The sequence below is a fragment of the Prionailurus viverrinus genome, chromosome B4, assembly GCF_022837055.1.
Source record: "Prionailurus viverrinus isolate Anna chromosome B4, UM_Priviv_1.0, whole genome shotgun sequence".
Lineage (NCBI taxonomy): Eukaryota > Metazoa > Chordata > Mammalia > Carnivora > Felidae > Prionailurus > Prionailurus viverrinus.
In genome coordinates this window covers 86,097,605-86,113,891 of record NC_062567.1, presented here as the reverse complement: position 1 = coordinate 86,113,891, position 16,287 = coordinate 86,097,605, and the positions used below count along the sequence as shown (strand labels likewise).

At 40.0% G+C, this 16,287-nt stretch overlaps 2 pseudogenes; both read left to right on the top strand.

Moving 5' to 3' along the window:
• The first annotated feature begins 5,324 nt into the window (after positions 1-5,324).
• Positions 5,325-5,719, top strand: LOC125171172 (40S ribosomal protein S24-like; annotated as a pseudogene).
• Positions 5,720-14,913: 9,194 nt separating this feature from the next.
• On the top strand, positions 14,914-15,728 carry LOC125170646 (60S ribosomal protein L7a-like; annotated as a pseudogene).
• Positions 15,729-16,287: the final 559 nt, after the last annotated feature.

Genomic DNA, 16,287 nt, shown 5'->3' with positions numbered 1-16,287 from the left:
AATCACTGCTATCTGTTGGCTTAATGGAGTCTTTCCTTTCTGTGCAATTTTAATGAGGAACCTATCCAATGACACTTGCTTTTGCCTCCTTTTGAGGATTTCGCAGAAATGTGATATTGCATTAACAATCACCCATAATCTTCACAGAAGGGGGAGAGAGAGAGGGAGAGAACCATTGGCTCAGTTGTGATCATGTGACATGTGACATTCGGCATCATGTACTATTCATATTGTAAGACATCGCTCATTTATCAAGTTAAAATTTATTAGAAAGGTTTGCTCATCTTGCAGCACTCATAGAACAAGTTATTCACAATCCAAGGTTTTACTGTATATTCACACTCATCTTACACATATATTCATTAGAATAAGCTTTTATATTTTTCAGTTAGTGAGGGATTTGTTAAAATCTCCCACTGTGTTATAAGGAGATTTCTCAGTTTCTCTACTCAGCTCTTTTTACTCTGTCAATATTTTCTTTATATATTTTGAAGCTGTTATGAAATACAATCATCTTTTAGGGTTGCAAGATAAAATATAACATGCTTAGGTAATTTGAATTTAAGGTAAACAATGAATAGTTTTTTAGTATGACTATGCCATGTAGTATTTGGGAAGTATTTATAATAAAGAGAACTTGTTGTTTTTCTAAAGGTACAATTTAGCCAAGTGTCCTGTATTTTTATTTGCTAAATATGGCAACTGTATCCATCTTCTGGAACTTTAAACCTTTTGCCAACAAGTGCTGGCTCTCTTTATCCCTATCTATGCTAGACTTAGAGCCATGGTCAGCTTCCTTTTCCTCTTCCTCCCCCACATCCTCCTCTTCTTCCTGTTCTGTCTGTGCCTGGTAAATCTTTTCCCATTATTTTATTTTCAACTTCTTCATGTCCTTATACTTTGATATGTCTCCTTTTAGCCATGTATAGCCTGACTCTTTTTTTTCAAGTATGACAATTTTTGCCTTTTAACTAATTTTAATCACTTATACTGCCTATCATTATGGACATACTTGGATTTACCTCTCTCCTCTTATTTTCCATTTTGGATTTTCTATTTCTCCTGCTTTTTCTATGTTTTCTGTGTAGTTTTTTTTCCTTTGATATTAGTCTTTTGAACTGAAGATTTTTCTTTTCCTTTTTTTTCTTTTCTATTTGTCTTATTTATTGGTTTTCCCCAACCTAAGGGTTGATTTCTTTCATTAATTCAGGAAAATTCTCAGCCATTATCTATTTCAATACTGCCTCTCCCCTATTTTCTTTATGCTCTCCTTTTGGAACTCTAGCAAGATGCAAGTTGGACCTTTTCACTCTGTCCTCTACATCTTTTTATCTATCTTTGCTGTTTTCCATCTCATCGTCCCTCTGTGTCTGGCCTGACATATAGATGAGCCACCTAGGAAGCGCCTTCTCCAGATCAGTCAAGCCTTGGGATGATTGCTGCCATGGGTATAGCCTCATGAGAGACTCTGAGCTAGAACCACCGAGCTAATTTGCTCCTGAATTTCTGACGTGCAAAGCCATGTGGGATAATGAATGTTTATTGCTGTTGTAAGCCACTAAATTTGGGAGTGTTTTGTTATTAGAGCAAGAAACAAATGATACAATTACTATGCAAGTTAGGTATGCTGTTACTTCCACTGAATTGAAAATTTTATTATGTCACCCCTCCCTTTTTTTTTTAAACAACCAACCAGTGATTTCATCAGGACATCTAAAACAACAAGATCCTTGTAGAAACTCAACTCCGCTTAGAAACTCTCTCTGCTTCATGAAATTACCAAACACTGGAAAGAGTAACATATCTCTGGAGGGCAGGGAGATGTCTGTGATGCACCGATGGTGGCAAGCAGTAGCAAATATCTGGACTGTTATATACAAAAGCTTTTATCCCTGGACTACTGGTTTAAACACACACACACACACACACACACACACACACACACACAATGTGTGCATGCACAGCCATTCTTCTGGAAGGTTTGTGTAGCGTACTTGTTATATTCCACAGAACAGATCTTCACTTATGTCACATAGCACACAACCCTTTTATGTACCCCCCACTCTCTGAATGAGGACACTCTAGAAAAAAACTGAAGGATTGACCTTTTTCTTTTATCCATTTCTCTACCACTCAACCTTTTTATTCGGAACCCTTTTATTCCTTCGACACCTGTTCCCTTCTTGTACCGCTCCCTTTAATGCCCTTCACTATTCGCCTGCTAAGAAAATCTGCTTTCAGGGAAAACCTTCCATTAGTGATGAAATAAATGTAAATTGCCTTCCAATTTGGATTTAAACTACCTTTCTAGCTTTTCTCTCATCCTGCTGCCCCATGAAAATTCTTCACTCTAGTCAGAATATCCCCTGCCTGTGCTTCACACATTTTTGCTTCTGATGGCTGTACTCATGCCATCTCCCCACAAGAGAACCTGTCCTGCTGGCTCGTGCATGTCTTTTCACCTTTCAAAGACCAGATATGAAACATATCTTCCATGAAGTCTTCTACTGTCACAGTGACTTCTGTCTTCCCTTTTTCTCAACTACTACTGCAATGCTTTATACTGTCCCTGTGGGGCTCCTGGGACTTACAGCTTAGCTATCTTTGTGCCTGGTTAACAACATCCTCCCTCACCACCCTCAAGCCCTAAATGCACACAGATAAGCCTTACTTCCCCTCTGTCCGCCTCGTTTTTAAGTTCTTCGAAGGCAGAAATGGTTGTCATCCTTGTCTTCTTCACCCCTCTCAGTGCAGTTCATTCTTTGTGCCTAGTTCCTGTTCAGGGGAGAATGGTCATATGGGGAGGGATAAACACTTCTCCCCACAAGATGGGTCACAAGGTGTGTGGTGGCCAAGGTCCTCAAGGGGGCAGTAAAGGACTAGTTGTTTAATGTCCACCAGCAGAAGTAATTAATATTTAGTCCTTAAAGATTTGTCACATGGTCCCCAGGGAGTAAATTAAATGCAGAAGATGGGAAGGAGACAAACAGGAATTATTTGGAATTCAGCCTAAATAGGATTAGGAACCTGGAACAGAAACCAACCATACGATGACCATCAAATGGCGGGGGGGGGGGGGGGGGGGGCAACCTGGTGGTTGGCAGACCAGAAAGTCTGTAAAAAGAAAAGCAAAAAGGTTCCAAAACACATGTGTAAGACTCAGAATTCAAGTTGGTCAGGAGACAAGGTCTAGCTCAGGTTCATGTTTTGACGAGAAAGAGAGCTAGGCTCAGATTATGGTGAACCAACAGGTAGGGCTCTCAGGAGGAGGACAGAAAACCAACTACGGTCTGGGTCAAATTATCCTTAAACATTGCCAAATTTCTAAAACTTACATTGCAATATACTTATGAAAATAAGACAAAATCTTAAGTAAATATTAGCGAACAGAATTCAGCATCACCTTAAAAAACGATAGTACATCATGACCAAATAGGGTTTAAGCCAGAAATACATAAATATTGTTCAATATTAAGAAATATAATATATTTATTATAAGGAGTACTAACACAGTATAGAAGAAATATATATGATCCTCTCTAATCACTTATTTTGAGAGAGAAAGAGAGAGAGAGAGAATCCCAAGCAGTGCAGGCTACGCCTTCTAAGTGCAGAGCCTGATGTGGGGTTCGAACTCACGAACCGTGAGATCATGACCTGAGTCAAAATCAAGAATCAGGCACTTAACCAACTGAACCTCCCAGGTGCTCCTCAAAGTGACTTTTAACATAATCCAACGCCCAGTCTTGATAACAACACTTAACAAAATGAACAATTTCTTAACATGATAATATCTTAATGTGTATTATCTAATACAACTTAATAAGTGGATAACTTAGAGGCATGAAATTTAGAGAAGTAATAAATTTATTACTATTTCCAGATATCTTGATTATTAAGCAGGTAATTCTTAAAGATTCAACTGAAAAAGTTCAAGTAACAAGAGACTTCAAAAAGACATTGTGGAATAAAAATATGCAGAACTAATGCCTTCTAAAATACATCTAACAATTAACTGAAAGATATAATGGAAGAAAATCTCACCTACAATAGCAACAAGATGATTAAACACTTAGGAATACATTTAACAAGAAACGGATAAAGCCTTTATGAGAAACATTAACATGTTCCTGAAGAACACGTACACACACACAAGATTTTTAGTATATGTACTATTATTTGGAAGGCAGCTATGCTCACCACTATACCACCAACGCTATATGTACTATTATTTGGAATAGCAAGATTCAAAATCGTAAGATTTCAGTTCTACCTAAAGTAAAATATGCATTTAATGTGGTTCCCATTAAAATATTGAGCATAAAACCTTTGGCTTGCCTTTCTCCGGTCCTCAAGCAAATCAAGTTTGTCTTGACAAAAAGGATAATGACTTCTCCAATTTTTCCCCTCTCCCTCTACTGAGTGAGAACCTGGGCTAATAAGAACATGAGGCAAGAAAATGAGCACATCTCTACTGAAGGATGAAAAAAGAAAGAAGGTGGGGGAAAGAGAGAGAGGAAGAGAAAGAATGAGGAAGGAAAAAACATATAGATCGTCCAGCTCATACAAAAAAATGGTGCAAGAAACAAATAGCCAGGATATCTCTTAGAAGAGCAGTGAAAGTATCAGGTACTAAAACATACTACAAAGCCTCAATAGTTACCATCGTGTGACCTGTAAATAGAACAGTACATAGCATAGGACATAAAATCCATAAATAGATCCAAATATGTATAAGGAATTCGTATGTAATAAAGACGGCAAACAAAATCAGCGAGATAAGGAAGAACTTTTAAATAAATGTTGTTGAGACATTTGGCTGGATTTTGGTAAAACTAGAAGTCCCTGGGAGCAGTTACCTTTTAAAGAGACATTTCTTAAAATGTGTTCCTCAGACCATTTCGTCAGAAAGATCAGTTACATATTGAAACACAGGTTCCAAGAATCACCCACTGAATCAAAAATTTAAGTAACTCCTGAGAACTTTCATATTACCAAGTTTCTTGGATGATTCTGATGGATACACAATTGGTAATTTCTCCTTTAAACCATCTCTCCTGGATGATTGCATCTTTCCTGCTAAGTCAACTCTCCTTGCTTTTTTTCCCCCGTTGGGTCTATAGCTTTAGCCACTACATCCAGGTAATTGAAGGCAATTGAAAGGGCACTGAAGTCCCTGCCTATTCTGTTTGACTGAAATATATAAAATTCTCTTTCAAACCCTTAGTTTAGCTAAGATAAAGCTGGAATTTCTTTATATAAATGTTCAGTAGAAAATAAAACAGCTCTTTACCTCCTTGGCTGTTAGAAGCTTGGTCGCCATCATGATCCACACAGTAACTTTCTGGACCAGGAAGTTCATGACCAACCGACTACCTCAGTGGAACCAGAGGGTCAGTGATGTTCTTTACCCCAGAAAGGCAACAGTACCTACGACAGAAATTCAGGAAAAATTAGCCAAAATGTACAAGACCACACCAGACGTCCTCTTTGTATTTGGATTCAGAACCCATTGTGGTGGCGGCAAAACTGGCTTTGGCATGATTTATGATTCCTCAGATTATGTACAGAAAACGAACCCAGACATCGACTTGCAGGACATGGCTTGTATGAGAAGAAAAAGACATCAAGAAAACAGCAAAAGGAATGCAAGAACAGAGTAAAGAAAGTCAGGGGGACTGCACAAGCCAATGTTGGTGCCGGCAAAAAGAAGGAGTAATAATTCTGCGGTAACTATCCGTGGTGATTAATCGTGCCGGTATTTCATGAGAGGATTAATAAACTAAGACCTTTTAAAAAAAGAAAATAAGGGGCACCTGGGTGGTTCAGTCGGTTAAGCATGTGACTTTGGCTCAGGTCATGAACTCGTGGCTCATGGGTTCAAGCCCCACATCAGGCTCTGTGCTGACAGCTTAGAGTCTGGACCCTGCTTTGGATTCTGTCTCTGTCTCTCTCTCTCTCTCAAAACTAGAGAATGCCCTCCCCCGCTTGCACTCTGTCTCTGTCTCTCTCTCTCAAAAATAAATATACATTAAAAATATTAAAAAAAAAAAAAGAAAAGAAATGCAAAGTTATACAAATGGATTTGGTTATCTAGTGCTGATTTCTTACTCTGTTATCTGAAGTCAAGTCTCTGACCAGGGCTGGTAAAATGAGGGGGTGTACCCCCCATAAATGCAGACGTTGCTCAAGACTTGCTCTGGGTCCCTCCGCTCCTTTCCTGAGACTTCACAATTCATTGCTATGTGGTAGATAACTCAGAGGTTTATATGTGCAGCCCAGATATCTCCTCAAAGTTCCAGATTTGATGTACAAATGCTTGGCATGTTCTCTTTTATATCTCTAATGTATCTCAAACTCAACATTTTCAAAAATGAATTCTTTTTTTGAAGTTTATTTATTTATTTTTGGAGAGAGAGAGAGAGAGAGAGAGAGAGAGAGAGAGAGAGAGAGAGAATCCCAAGCAGTTTCCGTGCTTTCAGCACAGAGCCCAACGTGGGACTAAAACTCGTGAATCGAGATCGTGACCTGCGCTAAAATCAAGAGTCTGACTGACTGAGCTACTCAGACACCCCTCAAAACTGAATTATCACTCGCTCAGCACTACCTTCCCCACCCCCACTGAAACCAGTCTCCTTTCAGCATACTCCTGTCTTGGGCAAGAGCATCACCATCCGACCGGTTAGGTAAGGCCGAAGTTCTGGATTCGTTCTGGACACCACCTCTTTCCTTCACTTCCCAATGTAATCCACCTTAAAGTCTTGTGAATTCTCCCACTTAAATATCTCTCACATTTATCTACTTACCCCTACTTCTACAACGCCCCCAATCCAACCTCCCCTAATCACAAGCATCTCCTAACTTGTCTCTTCGCTTCCATTAAACAGGTGAGCTAGACGATATTCAAAAGGATCGTGTTTGGGGGGCACCTCAACCCAGTTAATAATATACTTTAGTTTCCGATTGCTCTTGAGATAAAAACAAAAATCCCTCAATGTGGCCTAAGAGGTCCTATAGGTGCTCTCCTTACCTATCCCTTCACTTTCCTCTCCCCTCCTTTCTTCATTCTCTTTGCTTTAGCAACACAGCTCTGTTGTCAGGGCCTCCTGCTAACCACGCTCTCTCCCGGTTCAGACCATGTTCACCTGCCAGTGCCTCCACTTGGATTTCTCTACTCTCTTTGGGCCGACTTAGCTCTTATTCTTCCTTCCATATTTTAGCTCCGTAGTCATGTCCCTGGGGAAACTAAATTTAATTCCCCTTGTATACTCTCTCATCGCATCATGCCCCCCACCCCCAGCACTTGTCATCCATGGAATTTAACATTTATTTGTATGATTTTGTTTTTCATGATTGTCTGTGCACTAGACTGTAAGCTCCAGAGGACAGGGACTGTGAATGCTTTGCTCACCACCGGATCCCAGCACCTACCACAGTGACTGCCTCAGAGCATGGGCTCCTTGACAATACTGATTGAATGAGCCAATAAACTCATTCCCAGTTCCTTTAGTTCTTTAATGTTGTCCAGGGTGGAAATGAGATGAAAGGTTGGGCAAAGGTGTTCAACAAGACAAATAATTGCAGCTAATGTTTATTGAGAGTATTTTCTATGCCTGTATATTACTGGCATACACATTATATGCATTATCTCAGTTTGCTTTCCTACATCCTTAAAAAGTAAACACCATCACGTCCCCTATTTTAAAGATGAGGAAATAGGACTAGAGAGGTTAAAGAACTTGTCCAAAGTCATTCAGCTCAGAAGGGGCAGAGTTGAAATTCAACCCTGAGTCTTCTCTGCCTCCGCAGCCTAAGCTCTTAACCACTAAGGCGTCCAGCTCTAGTCTCCCAGCTCGAGGTTTGTTTGTACTGACCTCACTTTCATGTCTAGTGGAATTATGCCTTTCATCGAAACTTCTTACTTTTTTCTCCTCCAGCTTGTGTGTTTCTAGATTACCTTCTCTGGATCCAATTGTGCTGTACTGTGCAGCTGCTGGGAGCCTCTTAGATCCCTGCCTTGTAGCCTGGACCCCAACTGCAGGGTGATGAAGAGGCTTGTTATCTGGCCTCTTCTGAGCCTTAGGCATCTTGCTTCTATTTTGAAGTCAGTACCTTCACCTCTTCTGGGCAATTCTGAGTTCCTGGAAATCTAGTATCTACCAGTAACCCACTTGATTTTTAGTCAGTTTGAGTATAGTCCAAAGCAGTCATCCCTCTACTGAAATTTGATTTCATTTTACCTAGCATTTAAGCACTGCCTCACTGAGCAGTCATATAGCCTTGATGGCAGACCCCCCTCTTTCCCTGGAGCCTACATGTTCCTAATAACTTCCCTCTGAAGACCTAAAGCAGATTTCCTATGTCTTCCTAATTTGAAGACTCGCAGTTCTTTTAGAAATGCCAACAAAGTTTCTATTCTCTGAGGAAACCTTCTGGATCTCAGTTTGTGTAGGGAACAGTTAACTAATAGACCCTGTATCCAATAACCTTGCCTTGAGATTACTCACTTCTACAATGTTCTCTTTGATGGTACATTGCCATCTAAGGAAGTGGTTTCACAGCATATCACAATTAGTGAAAATTCTGTAAATCCTGGATATCAAAAACAAATTAATTCCTAGCTTGGAAGATCGGTTATTTACTCAATATATTCACCAAGTTTCATGATTGTGCAGGTAAATTAACTCATTCATACTGGGCTACAGATAATTGATAATATTTATGCCAACATAATATTCAGCTGTAGCAAATACTTTGAGCAAAGGAGATAATTTCAAGTATCAGTTATCAAGAAGTGACTTATTAGATCATTTGTATTATTTTGTGGGATGAAATTGACCAGCTATTGACTTGAGACTATCAATCATTTCATTAAAGACTATTTTATACATATAGCCTTCAAAATCTTAGGTTAATTTATCAAGCAAGTACTTTGTGTGAGGCACTATAATCAATGACTTACATCTTTTTGGAGGAAATTGTTAAAGTAGCTTGTCTGTGAGCCATTCACTTTTTTTTTTTTTTTTACTGGATGGGGAGGGGTGGGGTTGAGGGACTCTTCTAGGGAAAAGAAAAGAAGGCAGCTGACTGATTTAGTCCCCTTGCCAAGGGTTCCTGACAAATAGATTGGCGCTATTTGCTAGTGAGAAGAGTCCTTAGCTATAACATGTTCTCAGTAGTCTGTCCTTGGCTAAAGGATCTTTTAAAGTAAGTATACCCAGGGGTGCCTGGGTGGCTCAGTTGATCGAGCATCTGACTTCAGCTTAGGTCATGATCTCATCGTTCGTGGATTCAAGCCCTGCGTTGGGATCCGTGCTGACAGCTCCGAGCCTGGAGCCTGCTTTGGATTCTGTGTCTACCTCTCTCACTGCTCCTACCCTGCTCTTGCTCTGTCTCTCAAAAAAAAAAAAAAACCCACAAAAGTTAGAAAAAATTAAACCAAATATACCCAGAATCTATAGATCTATGAGACTTCTCCTTGGACAATGTCTCTGGTATATAAAATGAAGACATTTTATAACTTAAATGCTCCGTTCCCTATCAGGTTAAAAACTCACAAAAACTGACTTGGAGACCTCATCTGTTATTCTGGGAGAAAGTATAGGTTTGGCCTGGGGACAAAAGGACCTAAGGACCACACAGTGCACCCCAGACCTCTCTGCTTTCTTTGTGCCTCTTCATTGTCAGTATTTTTGAAATGATTAGCAAATATTGGTATTAGATATTTCCCTTACATGTGAGTTGGATTGGACATTTTGATTCTGAATGATAGCACATTTATACTATCTATTTAATTCTCTCGACCTCTAAGTTGGGTATCATTTATTCCATTCTGTAAATGAAAAGACAGAAATTTAGGTTCAAAAGCCAACCCAAAGTTACACAGCTAGTTCATGTCTACTTATTTCCAAAGTTTTCATTCTTTCTAATACACCTTTAACTAGTTTAAGTACATTATTAGTTTGAGTTTTTTTTAATATGAAATTTATTGTCAAATTGGTTTCCATACAACACCCAGTGCTCATCCCAACAGGTGTCCTCCTCAATACCCATATCCCAGTTTTTAAGAGTCTCTTATGTTTTGTTTCCCTCTCTCTCTAATTTTTTTTCCTTCCCCTCCCCCATGGTCTTCTGTTAAGTTTCTCAGGATCCACATAAGAGTGAAAACATATGGTATCTGTCTTTCTCTGTATGGCTTATTTCACTTAGCATCACACTCTCCAGTTCCATCCACGTTGCTACAAAAGGCCAGATTTCATTCTTTCTCATTGCCATGTAGTATTCCGTGGTGTATATAAACCACAATTTCTTTATCCATTCGTCTGTTGATGGACATTTAGGTTCTTTCCACAATTTGGCTCTTGTTGAGACATTGGGATACAAGTGCCCCTATGCATCAGCACTCCTGTATCCCTTGGGTAAATTCCTAGCAGTGCTATTGCTGGGTCATAGGGTAGATCTATTTTTAATTTTTTGAGGAACCTCCACACTGTTTTCCAGAGCAGCTGCATCAGTTTGCATTCCCACCAACAAACAGTGCAAGAGGGTTCCCGTTTCTCCACATCCTCGCCAGCATCTATAGTCTCCTGATTGTTCATTTTTAGCCACTCTGACTGACGTGAGGTGGTATCTGAGTGTGGTTTTGATTCGTATTTCCCTGATGAGGAGCGATGTTGAGCATCTTTTCATATGCCTGTTGGCCATCTGGATGTCTTCTTTAGAGAAGTGTCTATTCATGTTTTCTGCCCACTTCTTCACTGGGTTATTTGTTTTTCAGGTGTGGAGTGTGGTGAGCTCTTTATAGATTCTGGATACTAGCCCTTTGTCCCATATGTCATTTGCAAATATCTTTTCCCATTCCATTGGTTGCCTTTTAGTTTTGTTGATTGTTTGCAGTGCAGAAGCTTTTTATCTTCATGAGGTCGTTCATTTTTGCTTTTAATTCCCTTGCCTTTGGAGATGTGTCAAGTAAGAAATTGCTGCGGCTGAGGTCAGAGAGGTTTTTCCTGCTTTCTCCTCTAGGATGGTTTCCTGTCTCACATACAGGTCTTTATCGATTTTATTTTTGTGAATGATATAAGAAAGTGGTCTAGTTTCATTCTTCGGCATGTTGCCGTCTAGTCTCCCAGCACCATTTGTAAAAGAGACTGTCTTTTTTCCATTGGATATTCTTTCCTGCTTTGTCAAAGATGAGTTGGACATACTTTTGTGGGTCTAATTCTGGGGTTTCTATTCTATTCCATTGGTCTATGTGTCTGTTTTTGTGCCAATACCATGTTGTCTTCATGATTACAGCTTTGTAGTAGAGGCTAAAGTCTAGGATTGTGATGCCTCCTGCTTTGGTCTTCTTCTTCAATATTACTTTGGCTATTCAGGGTCTTTTGTGATTCCATACGAATTTTAGGATTGCTTGTTCTAGCTTTGAGAAGAATGCTGGTGCAATTTTGACTGGGATTGCATTGAATGTGTAGATAGCTTTGGGTAGTATTGGCATTTTAACAATATTTAATCTTCCAATCCATGAGCATGGAACGTTTTTCCATTTCTTTGTATCTTCTTCAATTTCCTTCATAAGCTTTCCATAGTTTTCAGCATTCAGATCTTTTACATCTTTGGTTAGGTTTATTCCCAGGTATTTTATGATTCTTGGTGCAATTGTGAATGGGATCAGTTCTTTATTTGTCTTTGTGTTGCTTCATTATTAGTGTATAAGAATGAGACTGATTTTTGTACATTGATTTTATATCCTGCGACTTTGCTGAATTCATGTATCAGTTATAGCGGACTTTTGGTGGAGTCTATCGGGTTTTCCATGTATAATATCATGTCATCCACAAAAAGTGAAAGCTTGACTTCATCTTTATTAGTTTGAGTTTTAAATGTTATTGTTTCTTGAAAGAAGCCAGATGATTCAAAAGTAGAGATGATGGGCCTTAAAGCAATTTTTGTTGCAGATTTGTTTCTTTCTGCAATGTGAATTGCAGTGGCTAGAAGCTAGGTTGGACTGCATTTGTAAGCGTATGAGGAAATGATACATACTAACCTCAAGTGACTATTTCAGAGGGTATGTTTAATAGCCTGAGATAGTCCCGAGCCTGAGTGGCTCAGTCAGTTAAGTGTCTGACTTCGGCTCAGGTCATTATCTGGCAGGTGGTGGGTTTGAACCCCACATTGGGCTCTGTGCTAACAGCTCAGAACCTGGAGCCTGCTTCAGATTCTGTCTCCTTCTCTCTCTCTGCCCCTCCTCCACTTGCACTTGTGTGCGTGTGTGCTCTTTCTCTTTCACTCAAAAATAAATGTTAAAAAAATAGTGAAAGGCAGCAACAAAGAATTGATGACCTTGTGCAGAGGGAAAATTGCCCACTCACTTACACCTGTAATGACTTAAATGAATTTAAAGGCACCTGAAGCAGAGATCCAGTCTAGATGGGAAAGCCATTCCATGAGAAAATGGGGCCAGCAAGGATTTTTGGAGAGCAGTTCCAGCATTTGCCCAATCCTGCACTATATTATGAAAATTACGTAAGTATGGGCAAGGAGGAGAAATCTTCTAATATGTGAACTCTGAGCAGTTATAGCTAGAAGGACTAGAGACTCTCTATAATTGAGATAAAATTGATAGTTTTAGTGCAAGTACATAGAAAATTAGCTGCAAATTACATGGAACAAGGAATACTATAAAAAGGAAGTGGTGTAAAGAAAACCAAATTCTAGTGCTAAAAAGAACAATTGTCAAAAGATAAAATATAAATGTGTAATAAAAAAAGGAAAAATCCAATCTTCCAAATAATTGTCACCAAATTATCAACTATTTTGAAAAAAGGAAAATGATCAGTTTTTGCTTTTCAGGAGGTAAAATTCACAGGGGGAATTTAGCTCCTACTAGGAGTTTAAATAGGCACCACCGGGGCGCCTGGGTGGCGCAGTCGGTTAAGCGTCCGACTTCAGCCAGGTCACGATCTCGCGGTCCGGGAGTTCGAGCCCCGCGTCAGGCTCTGGGCGGATGGCTCGGAGCCTGGAGCCTGCTTCCGATTCTGTGTCTCCCTCTCTCTCTGCCCCTCCCCCGTTCATGCTCTGTCTCTCTCTGTCCCAAAAATAAAATAAACGTTGAAAAAAAAAAAAAATTAAATAGGCACCACCTTTCTGGGAAACTAATTTAGAAATGTGTATTAAGAGCTTTAAACATGTTTATATTTTTTGACTGAGTAAATTTGGCATAAATTTATCTGAAATAATAAAATTGTATACCAGGATATATATCGTTATTTATTTACAACAGTAAAAAGCTGAAAAATAGCTTAATGGAGTGATAAAAATTATTAAATCTAATCATATGGCAAAAACATACTACACAGGCATTAAAGATTATGTTCTTTTTAAATTTTGTTTATACATTTTTTTAACGTTTATTTATTTTTGAGACACAGAGAGATAGAGCATAAACGGGGGAGGGGCAGAGAGAGAGGGAGACACAGAATCGGAAGCAGGCTCCAGTCTCTGAGCCATCAGCCCAGAGCCCGAGGTGGGGCTGGAACTCAAGGATTGTGAGATCGGGACCTGAGCCAAAGTCGGACGCTCAACTGACTGAGCCACCCAGGCGCCCCTAAAGATTATGTTCTTAATAAGGCATGAAAGTGTGCCCAATGTATTATTTTTATAATAAAAACGGTACTATACAAAAACATTCTGGTGGTAAAAATGGGCAGACTGGGAATCTGGTTTAAAAAAAAAAAAAAGCCTCTTCTAGAATTCCTTTTGGGCAAAAAATTTTCCAAGATTGCTTTTCCAGAGAATGTTCTGGTTGCCAAAATAGACAAGGTGAATCACGCAACTGGAACTAAGATTTAGAAAAGAGTAACATGCAGGACTAATAAGATTATTTAATAAATGAGACTTTCTAATAAGGCACAATCTAGAATTGCTTCTTCAGGTAGGGAAGGAAAAGAGCATAGATAAGGGTACTGAAATTTTCATTTAGGAAAATGACTTTAGTAATAATGGCAACAACAAAATATTGAACTCCCATGTGACAGTAATTGCAGTTCTGGTATCCATTGATTTACAAAATGCATGGTTGGGGCGCCTGGGTGGCTCAGTCAGTTAAGCATCCGACTTTGGCTCAGGTCATGATATCACGGTTCATGAGTTCGAGCCCCACATCGGGCTCTGTGCTAACAGCTCAGAACCTGGAACTTGCTTCGGATGCTGTGTCTCCCTCTCTCTGTGCCTCCCTGACTCGTGTTCTGTTTCTCTTCCTATCTCTCTCTCTTTCTCTCAAAAATAAATAAACATTAAGAAAAAAAAGAAAATGCATTGTGATAAACAACTTTCATGAATTCAGTAATACCTTCAATGATTAGCATTTTGTTCATTGCAATGAGGCCTATATACATTTGAAAGATAGATGCTTACATTTGTGTGAACCACTCTGCTAATAAATCTACAGTCAAAGCTTGGAATGGTATATGAATTCACAGGTTCCTTGCAATAATTCCACGATAATGGGAAACTTTGTATAGATTTGGGACAAGATAGACTAGAAAAATTCTCTTTGCTCCCTTCTATTAGAAGCACACTACATTAAAGATAATTTAATCAGAGTTGGTGCATAGGAATGGCGTTATTTCTGATATCAGCAGAATGTCAGAACAAACTTTGGCGGCTAATGTGGTAACTAATTATTTTAGCTGCTCTGTGGCGCTCTTCCCATCTAATGAGTTATTGACATTGCTCACTTCTGATGAAGGGGGAAGGGAAAGGTCAGATAGAGTCTGGGACCTAAGAACTTATCTGAGGTCCTTAGTCGATTTTTTTTTAAAACTCACAGAAGGCACACTCATCTTAAATGAAGATGCGTTTGATTTGTGAGAACCAATTTTAAAAAGAAGCGATCATAGGCCTCTCCTCCAGCCATCCCAGATGCCAAAAGGAAAGAAAGCTAAGGGGAAGAAGTTGGCCCCTGCCCCTGTTGTTATGAAGAAGCAGGAGGACAAGAAGGTGGTCAATCTCCTGTTTGAGAAGAGGCCCAAGAATTTTGGCATCGGACAGGACATCCAGCCCCAAAGGGACCTTACCCGTTTTGTCAAATGGCCCTGCTACATCCGGCTGCAGTGGCAAAGGGCTAGTCTCTATAAACGTCTAAAAGTCCCTCCTATGATTAACCAGTTCACCTAGGCCCTGGACCGCCAAACAGCTACTCAACTATTAAGCTGGCCCACACATACAGACCAGAGACAAAGCAAAAGAAGAAGCAGAGTTTGTTGGCCCAGGTTGAGAAGAAAGCTGCCAGAAAGAGGATGTCCCCACTGAGAGATTGCCTGTCCTTCAAGCTGGGGTTAATACTGTCACCCCTAGTGGAGAACAAGAAGCCTGACCTGGTAGTGATTGCACATGCTGTGGATCCCACTGAGCTGGCCATCTCTCTGCCTGTCCTGTGTGGTAAGATAGAGGCTCCCTACTGCAACATCAAGGGGAAGGCCAGGCTGGGGCGTCTGGTCCACAGGAAGATCTGTACCACCATCGCCTTCACACAGGTTGCCTCGGAAGACAAAGGAGCTCTGGCTGAGCTGGTAGAAGCCATCAGGACTAACGACAATGGCAGATATCATGAGATCTGCTGCTACTGGGGAGGCAACGTCCTACAGCCAAAGTCCAGGACTCCCACTGCCAATCTGGAAAAGGCAAAGGCTAAAGAACTGGCCATCAAACTGGAAAGTGGATGCTGTTGAATTTTCTGTACATAAAGTTAATAAAAAGTTCTCTTTCAGCCAGTGTCGAAGAAGAAGAAGAGGAGGAGAAGGAGGAGAAGGAGGAGAAGGAAGAGGAAAAGGAAGAGGAAGAGAAAGGAAGAAGAAGAAGAAGAAGAAGAAGAAGAAGAAGAAGAAATAATTATATTTTGAAATCCACAGGGATCTGGCTTGAAAAACCAAGCTAAAGTGTAGAGAACTAAAGCATAGATTTCTTAAAAATTAAATATAACATAGGAAGGAATGAAGGATATGGTATGAGTAGTGTCTGGCACAGAAAGGTCAGGAGCAAAAAAAACCCACCATCTTGCTTGGCTACAAAGAGGAGCCTAAAGAGAAAGAGAGAGGGAATATATTTGTCTGCTTGGGCTGCCATAACAAAAAACCACAGACTAGGTGGCTTAAACAACAGGCATTCATTTTCTTACAGCTCTGGAGACTGAAAGTGTGAGATCAAGGTGCCAGCAGGGTTGGTTTCTGGTGTCAACTCTTCCTGGCTTACAGAAAGCCACCTTCTCACTGTGCTCTCCTGTGGCCTCTT